This window comes from Nerophis ophidion, linkage group LG02 (assembly GCF_033978795.1).
Source record: "Nerophis ophidion isolate RoL-2023_Sa linkage group LG02, RoL_Noph_v1.0, whole genome shotgun sequence".
Taxonomy (NCBI): domain Eukaryota; kingdom Metazoa; phylum Chordata; class Actinopteri; order Syngnathiformes; family Syngnathidae; genus Nerophis; species Nerophis ophidion.
The window spans coordinates 14,565,686-14,587,147 of record NC_084612.1 but is presented as its reverse complement, the minus strand read 5'-3'; the positions used below and the strand labels follow the sequence as shown (position 1 = coordinate 14,587,147).

General features: G+C 39.8%; 2 non-coding genes across 2 annotated transcripts; both read right to left on the bottom strand.

Moving 5' to 3' along the window:
• Nucleotides 1-9,042: 9,042 nt before the first annotated feature.
• On the bottom strand, nucleotides 9,043-9,114 carry trnaq-cug (transfer RNA glutamine (anticodon CUG)). Its single transcript has one exon. It is a non-coding gene; the product is annotated as a tRNA-Gln (tRNA).
• Nucleotides 9,115-9,394: 280 nt separating this feature from the next.
• Nucleotides 9,395-9,466, bottom strand: trnaq-cug (transfer RNA glutamine (anticodon CUG)). The gene has a single exon. It is a non-coding gene; the product is annotated as a tRNA-Gln (tRNA).
• Nucleotides 9,467-21,462: the final 11,996 nt, after the last annotated feature.

The following is a 21,462-nucleotide window of genomic DNA, read 5'->3' as shown; positions in this document are numbered from 1 at the left end:
TTTTTTTTCATGAATTAAGTAACGTTTATGGAAACCTTTTTCCAAACCCCAATATAGAATGTAAGATATAACGGGATAATGCATACATTTTATAATTTGTTTTCAAAACTGTTACAAAAAAGTAGGACCCCAAAAATCTACTGTGGTATGACTTGATGAGGTCGTTGGGACCTCATTTTGAAAATTCCTAGCACCAACACTGATGGAGTATTGGTACGTGCAAAACAGCATATAACAATAAAAGTATAGAAAATAATGGTAAGGTTTAGATCAGGGGTCCCCAAATTCTAGTCCGCGGGAAGTCTCAAGCTCTTTTTTTTTTTTTACTTGTCCTTTATAATCTATTTTTTACTGCTTGTTACTCTCAGGGTCTCCTAGCCGCTTAGGCAAATAATACATGCATTTTCCCATCAATAACATGACATCATCCCAATGTCGGGGGAAGTGCGCACTCTGTTGAGGTTAAAGTTAAGTTAAAGTATCACTGATAGTCACACACACACCAGGTGTGGTGAAATTACTCCCTGCATTTGACCCATTTCCTTGTTTCACCTGGGAGATGAGGGGAGCAGTAAGCAGCAGCAGTGGCCGTGCTCAGGAATCATTTTGGTGATTTAACCCCTAATTTCAAACCATGATGCTGAGTGCCAAGCAGGGAGGTAATGAGTCCTTAATCAATTAGTGCGTGAGGAACACGCACACATACACACAGCCCGGGTCCCGGCCAAATTTTTTTAACCCAATGCGGCCCCGAAGTCAAAAATTTTGGGGACCCCTGGGCTAGCCAGTGGCACTTTTGAGAAAAAACAAGTTACAGACAAGCACAAATGCAAACAAAGAACAATTAGTCAATTATTATAAAACATTCTAAATTATTTGAGGCCCACATTAAACATTTTTTGAGCAGAATATGGGGGCACATTATATTTGTGCCAAATCCATACAGAATGAAAACTATGCATGCTACTATAGCATGCTAGAGGAAAAGACAGGCAGATAACGTTTAGATTACAGTCGTACCACATAACTTTCCTCCAGAAGGTCTTATCTTTCTTTGTCTATGGTATGTCAGATAAAACAAAAATTGAGATGTTTGGCCAAAATACCCAGCAATATGATTGGAGGAGAAAAGGTGAGGCCCTTAATCCCAGGAACACTACTCCTACCGTCATGCATGGTGGTGGTAGTATTATGCTCTGGGCCTGTTTTTCTGCCAATGGAACCGGTGCTTTATTAAGAGTGTAATTGGGACAATGAAAAAAGAGGATTACCTTCAAATTCTTCAGGATAACCTAAAATCATCAGCTCGCAGGTAGGGTATTCAGCACATTTGGGTGTCCCAGCAGGACAATGACCCCAAAACACGTCAAAAGTGGTAAAGGAATGGCTAAATCAGGCTATGATTAAGGTTTACGAATGGCCTTCACAAAGTCCTGACTTAAACGTGTGGACAATGCTGAAGAAACAAGTCCATGTCAGAAAACCAACACATTTACCTGAACTGCACCAATTTTATCAAGAGGAGTGGTCACAAATTCAACCAGAAGCTTGTGGATGGCTACCAAAAGCGCCTTATTGCAGTGAAACTTGCCAAGGGACATGTGACCAAGTGTTAACATTGCTGTATGTATACTTTTGGTCACATTTTCAGTAGACCCATAATAAATGCATAAAAGAACCAAACATCATGAATGTTTTATTTTTGTGACAAACAAGTATGTGCGCCAATCACTCTATTACAAACAAATAAGAGATGCAGAAATGATTGGAAACTCAAGACAGCCATCACATTATGTCCTTCACAAGTGTATGTAAACTTTTGACCACGACTGTATATGGAACATTAAAAAGTAACTCGAGTTAGCCAAGTCTGCTTTTCTTTAAACAGCTATCGCAACGTAAAACGGAAAAAACCGCAGCGGCAGCATTCATCTGAAGCCAGAGTTTACTATCATTGATGACTTCCTAACTGTCGAGGGACAACAGACATATCGTTTTCTCACCTCCTGAATGGCCCCGCGTAATAACAAGCGATAGAGGAGGAAGCCAGAACAGCCAGATGTCATTACACTATCATGCGCCGCCATAAAACATTTATGAGCTATTAGAGCGCCGTGCCAGAGGTTGCTGCTGATTCTTACGAGTTGTTTGAGACACAGTCTGGGGAGGAGGCGATACACCAGGCTAATGTCACCAAATACACACAACAGCCTGCTCGATTTATTCAACTTCCACAGAACAACAAATCTAACGGTGACCAATGATTGCATCATTTTGTATCCAGTTTTTAGAGACCCATACCATCAATGATTGATGAATTTGTTAAGTTATCGTTTTTTTCCATGCGGAAGGCGGACGTTCGTCAACTTCACCGAGACCTCTTGACTATATCGTGTTAGCTGAAAGAGGCCGGCTCAAGCCCCTTTTCCGAGGGATTTTTTTCTGTAAGAAGGTGATTTTGTTCTCCCGGTGTCCATTGCATTACCTGTGGCAATTCCGCAGCTCAGACGAGATCTCATTTCAGCGTCGTGCCTGAAAAGAGAGCAGGCTTAGGGGAGATGACAGGCCTCTGTCGGAGAACGTCCCGCCCGGCCCCGTGCCAGGAAAATGAGGGTTACACAATTACACACATTTCCGAAAAAAAAGAAGCCTTTTCGTAATTGGATCCATTTTAGGGGCCTTTAAAGCCCACCTTTTGGAGCTACAGCAGCCCGAGGTGCAGATTTCATTCTTCTCTATCAGTCTGCAGTTCTGTTTTATACAGACTGGCCTGAGAAAACCCAGGACTGCAATGAAGTTAGTCATTCACTTGTGCTGAGGAGATTCCATTCTAAAGGTGTCTAACTCGGATTATATATCGACAAAAGACGACAGGCACCTGTGTCATGACTTGATATACAATACTGAAGTGTCGTATAGTTACAGTACATTATATTACTTATAACATATATTCTGTGCGAGCAGTTTCAAGTGATAACTAATAGAATAAAATCACCCAGACTCCACCATGGAGTGTTCCCAACAAGAGCTGAGGGGATTACCTGGCAAAAAGAAATATAAAACAAATCTAGTGTTTTCTGACTTGGCCTCAGGGTAGACCTACAGTTTACAATGTACAGCAATGTTTCCCATACATTGTTTTATTTGTGGCAGCCTGCCACTAACAAATTAAGCCTTCCACGTATGGATAAATAAAAAACTATAAAGCACCTGGTCTGCCAGAAAACAGAAAAGGTTTATTAAAAAAACTAAAGTAAAAGCAAATGATCTGAGCAACATACATGTCAGGTCAACAGACACATGTTCAGATCATTTGCTTTTTATTTGTGTTACGAATCAGTTTGGAGCGTCTCAGTGTAGTTCTGGTCATACGCTTGTGCATAGTAAGGGCCATATGATGTCCGCCTTCACCGAATCACAGTTAGGATTACAAAATTGCCAATAAAAACAGAATCTGTCACTATAAGGAGAAGGAACATGTATCATGCATGCATTGCACCAATAAATGAAAGAATTTGCATTTCAATTAACAAACATTTTAGTAGGGATTTGAACAAAACAAAAAACTTTTGTGCTAATACAGCTTGTGCTTCACATTATGTTGATTATATAATGTCACATGATTAAAGATATTAATTACAGTTACTTACAAAGGAGCTGAGCCGGAAGGCAAAGCTCTCAATTTACCGGTCGATCTATGTTCCCATCCTCACCTATGGTCATGACCAAAAGGATAGGATCACGGTTACAAGCGGCCGAAATTAGTTTCCTTCGCCGGGTGGCGGGGCTCTCCCTTAGAGATAAGGTGAGAAGCTCTGCCATCCGGGAGGAGCGCAAAGTAAAGCCGCTGCTCCTCCACATCGAGAGGAGCCAGATGAGGTGGCTCGGGCATCTGGTCACGATGCCACCCGAACGCCTCCCTAGGGAGGTGTTTAGGGCACGTCCAACCGGTAGGAGGCCACGGAGAAGACCCAGAACACGTTGGGAAGACTATGTCTCCCGGCTGGCCTGGGAACGCCTCGGGATCCCCCGGGAAGAGCTGGACGAAGTGGCTGGGGAGAGGGAAGTCTGGGCTTCCCTGCTTAGGCTGCTGCCCCCGCGATCCGACCTCAGATAAGCGGAAGATGATGGATGGATTACAGTTACATTTGTTCATTCACACAAATTCAATGTTCAGCACTTTTGGAGCCATTCTATATATAAAAACATATATTGCCAAAAGTATTTGGCCACCCATCCAAATAATCAGAATCAGTGATCCTAATCACTTGGCCCAGACACAGGAGTATAAAATCAAGCACTTAGGCATGGAGACTGTTTCTACAAACATTTGTTAAAGAATGGGCCACTCTCAAGAGCGCGGTGATTTCCAGCGTGGAAATTTCAGGATGCCACTTGTGCAACAAATCCAATTGTGAAATTTCTTCGCTCCTAAACATGCCAAAGTCAACTGTCGGCTTTATTAAAAGAAAATGGAGTTTGGGAACAACAGTAACTCATCCACAAAGTGGTAGACCATTTAAACTGACAGAGAGGGGTCAGCGGATGCTGAAGCGCATAGTGCAAAGAGGTTGCCGACTTTCTGCACAGTCAGTTGCTATAGAGCTCCAAACTTCATGTGACCTTCCAATTAAACCATGTACAGTGCGCAGAGAGCTTCATGGAATGGGTTTCCATGGCTGAGCAGCTGCATCTAAGCCACAAATCACCAAGTCTGATGCAAAGCGTGGGATGGAGTGGTGTAAAGCACGTCCTCACTGGACTCTAGAGCAGTGGCGACGTGATTCATCACTTCTCTGGAGTGATGAATCACGCTTTTCCATCTGGCAATCTGATGGATAAGTCTGGGTTTGGAGGTTGCCAGAAGAACGGTACATTTCGGACTGCAGTGTGCCAAGTGTGAAATTTGGTGGAGGAGGAATTATGGTGTGGGGTTGTTTTTCAGTAGTTTGGCCTGGCCCTTTAGTTCCAGTGAAAGGAACTTTGAATGCTCCAGGATACCAAACCATTTTGGACAATTCCATGATCCCAACATTGGGGGAACAGTTTGGAGCGGGCCACTTCCTCTTCCAATATGAAGGTCCATAAAGACATGGATGACAGAGTCTTGTTTTGATGAACTTGACTGGCTTGCACTGAGGAATTTTCGGCCGGAGAATAATGGAAACACAACAATCGAATGTCTCAGAGTTCATTAATAAAGCTCTGTGTATTGATGGACGGAATTCTAAATCCGGAGAAAAAGACTGTGCCGCGGCCGATACTGTTTCAGATGAGGGTTGCTATTGTTGTGTACAAGCTTGCCAGTTGTGTGGAATACAAATGTATTGTTAATCAGCTTGGAGAGCACAAATGCAGCATGAATAGGTTTGTGTTTGCTTTATTATTTGCCTTGTAGTATACCTGCTTCATTCTTTTTCGTGTCATTCGTATTTTGGTTCGGAAGTCCGAATTAAGCCGGCATTCTCAATTTTTCCGTCTTCAATAAAACTCTTTCTTTTTTCTCCAATCGATGCACTATAAAATGTTATGTTCTTTTACTTGGTGAACAGTTTAATATTTATTACAATTGTTGCCTATGTTTTTATTGAATGGTATCTGCTTCCGGGTCCCCTCCGATGGTCAAGAGATCTTGTTTTCAATCGCATTACACATTTGTGTTCGTCGGACTTTACAAAAACTGAACACAATCAGATTAAGGTGTTTCCATGGGTTGTTGGAGAGTATTTAGAGCCAAACAATTTGGGAAATCGGACTAATTTAGTGCATCGACACATACTGACTGTGAAACTATTAATGTGTTTAGCTACAGTACTAACACAAAATTAAAACACAACTAAAATAGTGGAAAGTATTTTGAGAAACATGAAATGATGCAGATATTGCTAAAACGGGATCTTGTTGGAAGCTTGATGTATGCCCAAACTAAATGGCAACTGCCAATGTAGTTTACATCATCACATTATGTTTTATTTATTTTATTACAGCTCGTCCCCTAATGGTAAAACATAATTGGCAGTGGAAATGTCTGTTTATTTACAATGAGGTTCGTATTTTTAATTGTTGAAATGAAATCCGCGGTGACAAATTAGTTGTTTTGATAGCTGACAACAAGGTTTCTTTTGCCAGTTACTGTGATTAAACATGAGTTTTTTAATGTTTTTAATGGGAAATATGAGGTGCGTCCCGGAACGCATGGATAGTGAGTTTAGTGCGTCAGGAACGCAAGACGCACTAAAAAACACCTATCAACATCACTGCTGAGGACCTTGATTTTTATAATTGACTTCACAATATTGTACTTTAATTACAGGGCATTGTACGTCATATGAAGTAAAATGTCCACCTTTACAAACTGAGTCAGATAGGTAAGAATAGGTTTCACCAAAAATTTCACTCAGCTTGCTGAATTCAAACCATTACACCATGGAACCTACAAGCCCTGCTAAACCTCCTGAATTCATGGGGGGTCGGTTTGGTGTGTAACAAAGATGACATTCAATTTGCAGACATAATGAAACACCTCCAACAGTACTAATCCAAAACTATGGCCTGAAAATCTCTAAAGCAAATAGTAAAAATCACTTAATTTACATACACAACAGCCCCTTTAAATCTCCCAATTGTTCAGAGACTAGTAAAAGGTCTCCAGAGATTTGAACTCAGATCACTATACACTGTACACAAGACGCACAGTAGAAATCAATTTCATGTTGTTGCTCTAGAGATATACAGCTGTTAAAGGCATAATAGTATATTTCTATCCAATGTCATATCCAATGTATGATTTGAGTTCTATATTTTGTATATTGAGTCTGAAGGAGTGGGTGTTGCTTTTAATTTTTCAATATTGCACTTCTGTATCATCTGAGATGGGGTGAGACTCAGCACCTCCAAGTCCGAGTCCATGGTTGTTGCCCTGAAAAGCGTTGAGTGCCATCTACGAGTTGGGGAGGAGACCATGCCCCAAGTGGAGGAGTTGAAGTACCTTGGAGTCTTGTTCACGAGTGAGGGAAGAGTGAATCGTGAGATCGACAGGCGGATCGGTGCGGCGTCCTCAGTAATGCAGACGCTGTATCGATCGGTTGTAGTGAAGAAGGAGCTGAGCCGGAAGGCAAAGCTCTCAATTTACCAGTTGATCTACTTTCCCATCCTCACCTATGGTCATGAGCTTTGGGTTATGACCGAAAGGACAAGATCACGGGTACAAGCGGCTTACATGAGTTTCCTCCGTCGGGTCGCAGGACTATCCCTTAGAGATATGGTGAGAAGCTCTGCCACGTTGGGAAGACGATGTCGACCGGCTGGCCTGGGAACGCCTCCACGGGAAGAGCTGGACGAAGTGGCTGTGGAAAGGAAAGTCTGGGGGTCCCTGCTTAGGCTGCTGCCCCCGCGATTCAACCTCGGATAAGCGGAAGAAGATGGATGGATGGACTTCTGTATCAAAAAGAGATTTGAAGTGTCCATCAAATGATGTAGTTATTAGTGAGATGTGAAGTTTATTAGCACATTTTACCAAGTCAAATTTTCTTCCAATGGTTTTGAATTAAGATTTCGTTAAATAGAGGACATATATCTATTACAGGCCATAATGTAATACATCCATAACATGAGTCTTGTTTCCACCAAGTATGATGGTTTGGTTGATTGTTAGGTTCACGTTTTGCACCAGCCAAACCAGGGCTATTCAACTTGTTTTAGGGGCCACATTTACAGAAAGCTAAGGACCAGGGGCAGACATCTCCCTTTACTATTTTGCTCGTTATGAGAAGCAGGATTCTCTGTAGAGGAAATAGGTTTAAAGTCTATTTTTTCCTATATGTTACAAATTTCAGACAATAAATAGCACTGTTACGCAAGACAAGCAAGTGTCCAAAGGAGTGTCCGCAAATTTTAATTCAATTTGGAGGCATGTCTGGTGTTATTCCACAGATTTGGCCCACTGGATGCCAGTTGAAAAGCTTCGAGCTAGACGGTTAACTGTTCGGAGATTCCGAACCTATTATGAGATAATTTTTTGCAATCACATAAAGCAGTGGTCCCCAACCACCGGGCCGCAGCCCGATTGGTACCGGGCCGCAGAATATTTTTTTATTAATTTTTATTTAAATAAAAAAAATGTGTTTTTTTTATTTTTTTATTAAATCAACATAAAAAACTCAATTTACACTTACAATTAGTGCACCAACCACAAAAACCTCCCTTTTTCATGACAAAGAAAAAAATAAAAATAAGGACCCCCCCCCGGGCCGCGTGACAAATTATTAAGCGTTGACCGGTCCGCGGATACAAAAAGGTTGGGGACCACGACATAAAGTACAACCCAGAAACTAGTAAAAGCAAGTCCCACAGAGATTTAAACACAGACTGCTGGATTCAGAGTTCAATGTGCAAACATTACACCATGGAACCAGTTGACTGAAAAACACTTAATTTAATTCTGGTGCATCAATGCAGCAGAGTTCATTTGCTGAAGGTTTTCAAATGCCAATGCAAGAATCTTCCACTGCGTTTACACTTGTCCAAAGTTCCTCTGTAGAACAGAATCACCTCTCCCAAGTTTTGAACTTATTTGACCTTCAAGATGCTAGCGGAATAGCCCTGAGCTGGACAGATAACTGTTTGGAGAATTGGACCGTATTGCGAGATAACTTTATGGCAATCAAATTAAGTTGCAAACCTCAAAAAGCAGGTTCCACTGAGACTTGAACTCAGATTGTTAGAATCAGAGTCCAGCGTGCTAACCATTACACTACGGAACCATTTGGCTCATCTAACAGTTAATTTCATTCTGGTGCAGCAATGCAGCAGCGTTCATTTGCTGAAGGTTTTCAAAGGCCAATGCAGGGATCTGCCACTGCGTTTACACTGGTCCAAAGTTCCTCTGTAGAACAGGATCACCTCTCCAAAGTTTTGAACTGATTTGGCCGTCAAGATGCTAGCGGAATAGCCCTGAGCTACACAAATAACTGTTTGGAGATAATTGGAACGTATTCGAGACAACTTTATTGCAATCACATTAAGTTACAAACCACAAAAAGCAGGTTCCACTGAGACTTGAACTCAGATTGCTGGATTCAGAGTCCAGAGTGCTAACCATTACACCACGGAACCAGTTGGCTGAACTAACAGTTAATTTCATTCTGGTGCAGCAATGCAGCAGCGTTCATTTGCTGAAGGTTTTCAAAGGCCAATGCAGGGATCTGCCACTGTGTTTACACTGGTCCAAAGTTCCTCTGTAGAACAGGATCACCTCTCCAAAGTTCTGAACTGATTTGGCCGTCAAGATGCTAGCGGAATAGCCCTGAGCTACACAAATAACTGTTTGGAGAGAATTGGAACGTATTCGAGACAACTTTATTGCAATCACATTAAGTTACAAACCACAAAAAGCAGGTTCCACTGAGACTTGAACTCAGATTGCTGGATTCAGAGTCCAGAGTGATAACCATTACACCACGGAACCAGTTGGCTGAACTAACAGATAATTTCATTCTGGTGCAACAATGCAGCAGGGTTCATTTGATGAAGGATCTGCCACTGCGTTTACACTAGTCCAAAGTTCCTCTGTACAACAAGATCACTTAAGTGATTTGGGCGCTGATGCTGGACGACATTATCAAATTTCGATGCACTGATTTGTCTGTTCTGAGGTCAAACGGAATAGTCAACAGTGAAATGTGAAAAATAAGTGACTTTTGCAAAACACTTGATTTTACCTCTGGGTAGAGAATGGTGTAAAATAGTGGTACTCACTGCTGAAAAACAACAGAATGGTGATTATCACTTTTTTGCGCCTGCCCTCTTCATTAAATTACATTACATTAATTTATACAAGGTTTCTACAGGTATCAGCGAATTCAATTTAACGCCTTCTAGTCCCATTTTAATCCTACTTAAAAAAAAAATGTAATGCCCTTTTCCGACTGCATATGGTTATTATATATAGTCAAAAGCATACAACTGCATACACAAAATTGTAAGCATTTGACAAGAACAATGTTGAATAGTTGAAAAGTTTACATTAACTGTTGTTATCTAGTGAATAAAAATTGGCTCGTCAGGTTGTTTTATCAGAGAATTTATTTTGATGTATTTATTTTTCTGAAATAGCATTTTGTGTTCTGAAATAGTGCAGTGGTCATAGACAATAGCCATTTAAAAGGTTATGTCTGTCAATCGTCACACTGTACCTATAATCAAAATGATGAACTGGGAACTGCACTTAAGCCCTCTAAAAACATCCAACTCGGAATTAGTTGACCAATAAATGATATACCCAGAAGTCATTTTTTAAATTGTAACTCTTTAAAACATGCTGTAAACATGCATATCCTCTGAAAATATGCCTTATAATTGCCACAAACTGAAATATAAATGTTTTATCAGGATACATTTTTTTTTCAAACAGTTAAACGGTTTCATGCAAAAGTAGATAAAAATTGAAATAGAAATGCAAATGATGCATGTGTTTGAAAATGGATGATTGATTTTAATTTTTTTTACAAAAAGATGTCATGTAATGATATTTGGAAAAAATTACAATAAGCTGTTTAGAATAGGCTGACTTCATTTAAAATCTTGAATTGATTGTATTTGAGACCTTCAAAATTGTTTAAAATAGGTACACTAGATACCAAGTTAAATATTAAGTGTCAGGCAGCTGAACAATCTATTATATATTTTCTGTGGGAAGAGTTGTGGTCTGTTGTGAGAATTGTAGTCCAAATGTCCATCCTAGGCCACCGTATATTGGGGAAACAAAACAACCATTAAGCCGACGCATGGCACAGCATTGACCGGCAAACTCCTCAGGCCGAGACAACACTCAGCTGTCTACCGACACCTCAGGGCGAAACAGCATTCCTTTGAGAACAAAAATGAACAGATTCTGGACAGGGAGGATGGATGGTACAAAAGAGGGGGTAGGGCAGCCATCTATGTCAAGGTTGAAAAACCATCCCTGAAACCATCATCTCTGCGACACCACCTATCTACCACATACAAAACTGTCCTTTCCACCATTTCTAAAAGACTCTGCAATTCAGCCTCCAACAGATAACAGGGGTTAGAAACATTCTGGTCACCTTCTGTGACATGGCCGGCTCTACGCAGGGGCAAGAGGGGGCAGACCCCCCTTAAATAAATGTCTTGCCCCCTCAAATCAAAATTTGAGAAAGCAAATTTTAATAAACTCACAAAATTACTACATTACAAGTTGACAAAATTATCTGCACCAGCGGAAAAATCAGCCGAAAAAGGGACACACGCGATATAGTAGTGTCGGCTATCTCTCATCCCTTCCTCCGCTGTGCGTGTATTCAACATTCCACAGGCTGCGCAGCAGACACACACCCGCACACAGCCCTCAGCCCTCAGTAAACATCCAATCACTGTTGCAGTATGAAAGTAAAAGAAAAGGAAAGGTTGTCTACATTCATCATATACTTGTTAGGATGGGTGTATTTGTGTAGACTTATCTCTCATAAACATGTTTATCGTCGCGGACTTTCGCTGCTACGGAGTTCCTTTTTTTTTTTTTTTTTTTTCTTTTTACAACTTGACGAGAGCAGTGACAGCGGAGGCTCTGAGCAGCAGTGGTTTGGAATGCAGAGAGCCTCCACTGTCCCTGTAACAAGCTACAAGTCATTCATGATGCTGTTAATGACGGTAAAAATGAAACATAAGGAGCAGTCCTCCTCTGCTGTCCTCTGTTCAGAGCGGAGTCCCTAGCAACGGCCCGTTTTACTTAGCAACGGTCTGGCAATCAACTGCTGGAATTCTTTTTCTGTTGTTTTTCTTGTAATTCTACACAGTCAACCTTTAATGTTTCAATCTACATTTTGTAATAAACAAATTATAAGTTTCATTTGATATGACAAGACACCTAAAAACAAAAACACTGCCGTTTTCACCAATTTACAAGCAAGTGGGCAACACACATACATTTGAGTGAATTAATTTTTTGCCCAGATGAGTGCCCATGTTCTGTTTTATAAATTAGTTTAAGATTATTTTTTATCATTATTCATCAGACTACTTTTCAGTTTTGTAAATATTGACTGTAGTGTGTGAAGTCCTACTTTGGGTCAAAATTTATTTGAGAGTTAGGCCATCCAGTTAGGATAAATGTTATGTTGTTGGTTGATAAAATCTGGATGAAGGATGTTTTATTTTATTTTATTCATTTATTTTTATTTTTATTTTTCAGTTTCCCCCCCTGAGGGATTGCCACCTTATTGTGGTTAGGGGGTTCGCATGCCTCAGTGACCGTAAGAGCTATACCAGCAGGAACTTAGTCTTCAGGTGGGACACCCAAGTTGGACAGGTCTGAAGGTAGAGGCCTGACAAAGTGCAATCCACTACTCCAGGTTGAGGTTGGACACATAGCTAAAGACCCATTTCAATGGAGAAAGCATCGTTACTATAAGCACAGAAAAATAAGTGCTGGAGCATGATGTGTACAAATGATGCCCCCTTCACATTTCTGACTGCCCCCTCATATAAGCATGCCTAGAACCGCCCCTGTTCTGTGACCAGAATGCCATTTGTTTACAACTCAATGGAATGCTTACATGGGGGATTCCGACTATTTTGGACTGATAAAGGTTGATCCACAGCGATCGTTCTGCCACACAATACCTCAGTGCTAACGAGGGAAAATTACACTTCAACGACTGTCATTGGCTTTGACAGTAGGATTGCTCGTTTGCATCAAAACAGTTGTTTTTCTCACTTTAATAGGGCAAAACCACCTGGGCACACACTACTGGTTTTGGAGTATAAATATTTGGGGTTTAGGCAGCAACCGCTAGACTAGATCTGAACAATCTAAGACTATGAGCACAAAGTGATGAAGCTTACTCAGATGAGAAGCGAAACGTCTTCTAAGACAAACCGAACAGTGCAGTTGTAATTAATTGAATGCCCTGAGATGACAGTAACCTGGATGAATGAGAACATTCAGACATATAAGGTCAAGGTTCACTTTAACAAACTGAGCCAGACAGGTAAAGCTAGGTTCCACCGAGACTTGAACTCAGATTGCTGGATTCAAAGTCCAGCGTGCTAACCATTACGCCGTGGAACCACTTCCTACCACCCTTGCTAAACCTGAGGTCGGACTGGTGTGTAACAAATATAGATTCAACTTCCAGAATGAAACACCTCTAACAGCACTAATCCAAATCTAAGCCTTGAAAATTCTAAATGTAAACATGCTTAATTTACATACACAACAGATCATTTTAACCATCCAATTGCTCAGAGATTAGTAAAAGTGGGTGCACAGAGATTTGAACTCAGATCAGTGGATTTGAAACACACAGTAGAAATTAATTTCACGTTGTTGCTCTTGGGAGATACGGCTATTACAGGCAAACAAGTATCTGTCTATGAATGTTATGATTTCAATTACATATATATTGTGCATTGCAATTTACAATCTAAAGGACAGGACATTGTTTTAAATGTTCTCAATATTGCACTTCTGTATTATGAAAATAACTGAAGTGTCCATCAATTTATGTATGATCAATTTATTGGCACATTATACCAAGTCACTTTCATGTGTGTTGAACATACTTGGCCAATAAAACTGATTCTGATCAATTTTTAAAATATCACTATCCTTTACAAAGGAGTGTGTTTTCATATGCACTAGAAATATAAACATATACGTCACCACAAAAAGTTGTGTATTTCAAATTATATGTCTCATAAAATAAAGAAGACAGGACATAGTTTCGTATTTATATAATAAATAAATAAATGGGTTGTACTTGTATAGCGCTTTTCTACCTCCAAGGTACTCAAAGCGCTTTGACACTACTTCCACATTTACCCATTCACACACACATTCACACACTGATGGAGGGAGCTGCCATGCAAGGCGCCAACCAGCACCCATCAGGAGCAAGGGTGAAGTGTCTTGCTCAGGACACAACGGACGTGACGAGGTTGGTACTAGGTGGGATTTGAACCAGTGACTCTCCCACTGCGCCACGCCGTCCCTATTAGTCAGTTAAGGGCAGTTAATGTTAGCTGATTAATGTTAGCTGATTAGTTAATATCAGTTAATGTTAGCTGATTTCAGTTATTAGCTAATATTAGTTAATATCAGTTAATGTAAGCTGATATTAGTCAGTTAATGACATTTAATGTTAGCTGATTAATGTTAGCTGATATTAGTTAATGTTAGCTGATGTTAGTTAATGTTAGCTAATAGTTAATATCAGTTAATGTAAGCTGATAGTAGTCAGTTAATGTCAGTTAATGTTAGCTGATATTAGTTTATATTAGCTGATATTAGTTTTTAGCTGATATTAGTTAATGTTAGCTGATTTCAGTTATTAGCTAATATTAGTTAATATCCGTTAATGTAAGCTGATATTAGTCAGTCCATAACATTTAATGTTAGCTGATTAATGTTGGCTGATATTAGTTTATATTAGCTGATATTTAATATCAGTTAATGGCAGTTAATGTTAGCTGATTTCAGTTATTAGCTAATATTAGTTAATATCAGTTAATTTAAGCTGATATTAGTCAGTTAATAACATTTAATGTTAGCTGATTAATGTTAGCTGATATTAGTTAATGTTAGCTAATATTAGTTAATATCAGTTAATGTAAGCTGATAGTAGTCAGTTAATGTCAGTTAATGTTAGCTGATTAATGCTAGCTGATATTAGTATATATTGGCTGATATTTAATATCAGCTTAATGTTAGCTGATATTAGTTATTAGCTGATATTAGTTAATGTTAGCTGATTTCAGTTATTAGTTAATATTAGTTAATATCAGTTCATGTAAGCTGATATTAGTCAGTTAATAACATTTAATGTTAGCTGATGTTAGTTAATGTTAGCTGATGTTAGTTAATGTAAGCTGATGTTAGTTAATGTTAGCTGATGTTAGTTAATGACTGTTAATGTTAGCTGATGTTAGTTGATGTTAGTTAATGACAGTTAATGTTAGCTGATGTTAGTTAATGACTGTTAATGTTAGCTGATGTTAGTTAATGTTAGCTGATGTTAGTTAATGTTAGCTGGTTAGTTAATGACAGTTAATGTTAGCTGATATTAGTTAATGTTAGCTGATGTTAGTTAATGTTAGCTGATGTTCGTTAATGACAGTTAATGTTAGCTGATATTAGTTAATGTTAGCTGATGTTAGTTAATGTTAGCTGATGTTAGTTAATGACAGTTAATGTTAGCTGATATTAGTTAATGTTAGCTGATGTTAGTTAATGACTTTTAATGTTAGCTGATATTAGTTAATGTTAACTGATGTTAGTTAATGTTAGCTGATGTTAGTTAATGACAGTTAATGTTAGCTGGTATTAGTTAATGTTAGCTGATGTTAGTTATGACAGTTAATGTTAGCTGACTATTTGCTATAAAAGTGGGGCTTGAACAGTGACATGTCCTCTTTAAAAGTCAAATGCGCGGTAAAAGTGCAAGAATGAAACACAAACAAAGAAATACAAACACTCAGACTCTAAAGTATATTGAGGTAGTGACATTAATAAAAATATAGTCACGTTAATAAAACGGAAAAAAACAGGACAAAATACTACCCATAGCATAAAAACAAATTTACAATCCAGTCTCATGAACATGTTAACGTGAAAATAATTAACATGTCACTAGCACTCAACAAAAGCAACCAACATTGACACATTGTCTTATTCACAAGTTTATTTACTTTTGTATACTGCATTTCTGTTAATGATATGCATTCTCTCAAATGTATCAATAGCCTCGATATTTTGATTTGAGAATCGACATTACAGCATAACTATTTGGTATCGGAGGTATCAATATTTCAGTATCGATCGGCACATGACCAACTTGTATAGAGGGCAGAGCTTGACATTTTGCTGTGCTCTTTCCAAGGTTTTGAGTTAAAAAAAAAGGTTACATAGAGGACCTATATCTATCCATCCATCCATTTTCTACTGCTTTTTCCCTTTTGGGGTCGCGGGGGGCGCTGGTGCCTATCTCAGCTACAATTGGGCGGAAGGCGGGATACACTCTGGAAAAGTCGCCACCTCATTGCTGGACCTATGTCTACTACAGGCTATAAAGTAATACATTCTGAATATGGGTCCTGTTTCCACCAAATAAGATGGTTTGGTTGATAGTTAAATTCACGTTTTGCACCATACAAAGCAGGGCTATTCAACTTGTTTTAGGGGCCACATTTACAGAAAGCTAAGGACTGGGCCGGGGGCAGACATCTTCTTTACTAATATTTTTGTTTGGAGAACCAGCATTCTCTGTAATAGACATTTCTGAAAAAAATATCACTGTAATGCAAAATACAAATGTCCAAATGAGTGTCTTCTCGAGTGCTTTTAGGAATTTGCTGCAGAAACGTTACGCCTCTCCCAAGTTTTGAACGAAACTTGGGGGCTTGTCTGGTGTTATTTCATGGATGGATTTGGCTCCCAAGATGCTAGCTGAATAGCCTTGAGCAAGACCAGGGGTCAGAAACCTGGATTTGTAGTTAATTGTGTCAGCCTGTGAGACATAGTCAGTTTGATAGTAGATAGTAGGTATATTTCTGATTATATAGTGCACTTAAAATCCGTTCATTTTCTCAACAGTGCGCCTTATAACTTGGTGTGCCTAATGTAAGGAATAATTCTGGTGTGCTTACCGACCTATTTTATTTGGTACATGGTGTAACGATAAGTGTGACCAGTAGATGGCAGTCACACATAAGAGACAAGTTTAGAATGCAAGATGACAACATTAAACAACAACAAAACTTTCCATGTTCCATTGAGAATATAGAACATTACACACAACGCTCAAAAATCTGTCCAAATGTTTCAGTACGACTTTAGTCAGCTATGAAGCTGCACCGCTTCATCTACTATTCAACATACGAGTGTTATTATGGTGTGTGTACAAGGGCCGCTCAACTGCTTTAAAGGGGAACATTATCACCAGACCTATGTAAGCGTCAATATATACCTTGATGTTGCAGAAAAAGGACTGTATGTTTTTTTAACCGATTTCCGCACTCTAAAAAGGTGAATTTGGGGATTTAAACGCCTTTCAATTGATAGCCTGTCAAGCGATGGCCTTTCACCCGTGACGTCACAACATGAAGCAATCCGCCATTTTCTCAATCTTATTACACGCACCAAATCAAATCATCTCTATTATTTTCCGTTTTTTCCCGTACCTTGGAGACATCATGCCTCGTCGGTGTGTTGTCGGAGGGTGTAACAACACTAACAGAGACGGTTTCAAGTTGCACCAGTGGCCAAAAGATGTGAAAGTCCCTCGTTTGTTCCGCACACTTTACCGACGACAGCTATGCTAAGACAGAGATGGCACAGAGATGGCAAGAATGTGTGGATATCCTGCGACACACTCAAAGCAGATGCATTTCCAACAAAAAAGTCAACAAAATCAAAAAGGTGAGTTTTGTTGATGTTATTGGCTCGTGTGGAGTGTGCTAATCAGACATATTTGGTCACGGCATGACTGCAAGCTAATCCATGCTAACATGCTATTTAGGCTAGCTGTATGTACATATTGCATCATTATGCCTCATTTGTAGCTATATTTGCATCCAGCCTTTCCCTCTACCCACATTTAATGCCAAACAAACACATACCAATCGTTGTTTAGAAGGCAATCCCCGAATTTGTCCTTGCTTCCTCCCGTGCCGCTGTGTGTCGTGATATGGCTCAATAGCTTCAGTTTTTTCTTCAATTTCGTTTTCGCTACCTGCCTCCATACTCCAACCATCCGTTTCAATACATGTGTAATCTGTTGAATCGCTTGCGCTGCTGAAATCCGAGTCTGAATCCGAGCTACTATGCTATACCTTTCTGTGCTATCCGCCATGTTTGTTTCTGGTGGCTTCATGCTGTGACGTCACAGGATAATAGACGGATGGATATAACGACGGTTAAAATCAGGCACTTTGAAGACGTTTTTCGGGATATTGCGTGATGGGTAAAATTTTGAGAAAAACTTTAAAAAATAAAATAAGCCACTGGGAACTGATTTTTACTGGTTTTAACCCTTCAGAAATTGTGATAATGTTCCCCTTTAATGCGCCTTAAAATCCGGTGCGCCTTTTGTGTGTAAATAGACCTTAATAGACGCGCTCATCGGTCGCAGGCCTTACAATCCAGTGCGCACTCAGGTCCGGAAAATACGATATATCAGGCTAATAATTTTTCGCGGCTCCAGACATTTTTTTTTTTTTGTATTTTTGGTCCGATATGGCTCTCTCAACATTTTGGGTTGCCGACCCCTGAGCTAGACAGATAACTGTTCAGAGATTCGTAACCTATTTTGTGATCATAACTGCAATTAGATAAAGTTACAACCCAGAAACCAGTAACAGCATGTCCCACTGTGATTCAAACTCAGACTGCTGGATTTTGAGTCCAGAGCGTTCACCATTACACCATGGAACCAGTCAGGCTAACAGCAGTTAATTCTACTCTGAAATCTGGTGAAGACTTTAAAATGGCAACACATGGATCTGTCACTGTGTTTTCATGGGTGCAAAATTCCATTGTGAAACAGGATCACTGAAGTGTTTTTCGGAATTTGCTGCAAAAATGTTACGCCTCTCCAAAGATTTGCACTAAACTTAGGGGATGGTCTAGTGCCATTCCATGGCTGAATTTGGCCCCCGGGACGCAAGTTGAATAGCGCTGAGCTAGACACATACTGGTTTGAAGATTTAGAACCTATTTGGACATAATTGTATTAGCATGGCAGCACGGTGGAAGAAGTGTTAGTGCGGCTGCCTCACAATACGAAGGTCCTGAGTAATCCTGGGTTCTATCCCGGGCTTAGGATCTTTCTGTGTGGAGTTTGCATGTCCTCCCCGTGAATGCGTGGGTTCCCTCCGGGTACTCCGGCTTCCTCCCACTTCCAAAGACATGCACCTGGGGATAGGTTGATTGGCAACACTAAATTGGCCCTAGTGTGTGAATGTTGTCTGTCTATCTGTGTTGGCCCTGCGATGAGGTGGCGACTTGTGCAGGGTGTACCCCGCCTTCCGCCCGATTGTAGCTGATAGGAACCAGCGCCCCCCGCGACCCCAAAGGGAATAAGCGGTAGAAAATGGATGGATGGATTTATGCATATACAGTTACAACCCAGAAACTGGTAAAAGCAGGTTCTCCCGAGATTTGAAAAAAGATGGCTGGATTTGGAGTTTAGCGCGCTAACCATTACACCATGAAACCAGAAGGGACCACTTACAACACTGCTGTCCAACGATAGGTTAATTGTTTACGATGTATTTAGCTAAGTAGGAAAGAGGGTTGTATATCATGGCCTATTTCCAAAATTGGCCCTAGTGTGTGAATGTGAGTGTGAATGTTGTCTGTCTATCTGTGTTGGCCCTGTGATGAGGTGGCGACTTGTCCAGGGTGTACCCCGCCTTCCGGCCTAATGCATCTGAGATAAGCTCCAGCACCCCCCGCAACCCAAAAGGAACAAGCGGTAGTAAATGGATGGATGGATGGATTTAATTCGGATTCATAAGGTTCTAAATTGATGTCTCAACTCTGTTCCAAAATACAAAAGTACTTATTTTTTCTTTTCACCATAAACACTTTAGACAGTTTAAATTTGAACTGTAAACAAGACTGTCTCAAAAGTACAATGTATTAATGAGGAATAAATTGCAAGTGAAAGTGTAAATCGATTGCAACATTCCATCATGACAAATTGCATGAATTTAAATGCAAAATAATGACAGTAAATGTTTAAGCTATTTTAATGAGACCTTTATTTTCTCAGACTGGATGTAATGCACAGTGAGTTTATTCTAAATGCAAGAAGTGTGGGTTTGGATATTATGCCAAATTTGCCAGTAAAAAGCCCTGAACTATATGAGCCTTGACTCTATATCCCAATATATCAAACTGCAAAATGTATTTAAACCAGCCCTTTCAGAACTGTTCTGTTGTGCATAAAACCGAATTTAGTCCAAACATTTTAGGTACACATACAAATATGAAGCATAAAAACCCTGACAGGTTTTCTTGTGCGTAAACTTAGGAATTAGAGAGTTCTGAACATATGAAACCCAAAACCAGTGACGTTGGCACGTTGTGTAATTCTTAAATAAAAACAGAATACACTAAGTTGCAAATCCTTTTCAACTTATATTCAATTGTATATACTGCAAAGACAAGATATTTAATGTGAGAAACTTTTTTTTTTGTAAATAATCATTAACTTACAATTTAATGGCAGCAACACATTGCAAAAAAGTTGGCACAGGGGCATTTTTACCATTTACCAAAAGTGTTTTTATTAAATTATTAGGCAATGGCACAAACATTCAAGTCATTTCCAAAACATAAATTGCAAGATTGTCAAGACATTTTAAGTTTCAAATAAAAATTAGCTACATAATAGGAAATCAAATAGTATTCGTCCTTCACTATGTGGTATGTTACTAAGGTTATGGAATTCTCTTCATTTTCTAGCGGGTGACTGTTCAAATGATGCTACATATTAGCAGTAATGCTACTTTTAATAGCAACGCTCCCCCCCCCCCCACACTTGAAAAATTACGGTTGTCTGTTCGACATATTCCCACTTGAAGCCGAACCGCCGCCAGACGATGGAAACCCTGCTGTTTTTATTGGGAATTAATTCTTCCTTCATTTGTTACCAGATCCGCAGCATCTTTCTCTCGTACGGCTAGGTTAGCAGCTAACGTTAGCCACGCTGCTACGTCTCTGCTCTGCGAGGGCGTGTATGTGACGTATGACGTGACAGTTTGTGACGTATGTAAGAATGTGCACCTGCTTGTCTGCGAGAAGGAGACACGGGAAAGAGCGAGGAGAGCCTGAAGTGTACGCCCGCAGCTAACAGTCCTGCGTGAGAACGTATACTCAGATATTACGATATAGTCATTTTCTATATCGCACAGAGACAAATCCGCGATATATCGTAAGTATCGATATATCGCCCAGCCTTAGTTTTGGGGTTTGTAGGTTCCACTAAGACCATGGAACCACTTGACCCTGAAAAAGCTTGCCTTCATGTTGTTGTTAAGGGATTCAGATTCATCATGGGCTAGACAATACTTTCAAGTTGTAAATACAATATTCATGCCAACTTTAAATGGTAGCCAAGGTTAATTAAAATAGTGGAGATGGATGTCAGCCTTAAATCTTCTCAAGTGAATTGTTATAAATGTTGCACACACACTGGCAAAACATTTTGCGCTAAGATTTAAACTCAGATCGCAACATTAAGCAGTAACAGTATTACAGTAATGTATGAGATGAGTAACAATGGTAAAACATTTGGTAATCAAAATGCAAACATGCGTGTTTATCTGTGTGATGACAAATTGAGCCTGAGGCAGTATTTTAGCTTTTCCTTTGCGTTTAGCATGTTTTTAGCATAAGGGTAACATCTTTGTTCAGCAGGCATCCTATTGTCGTTTTAA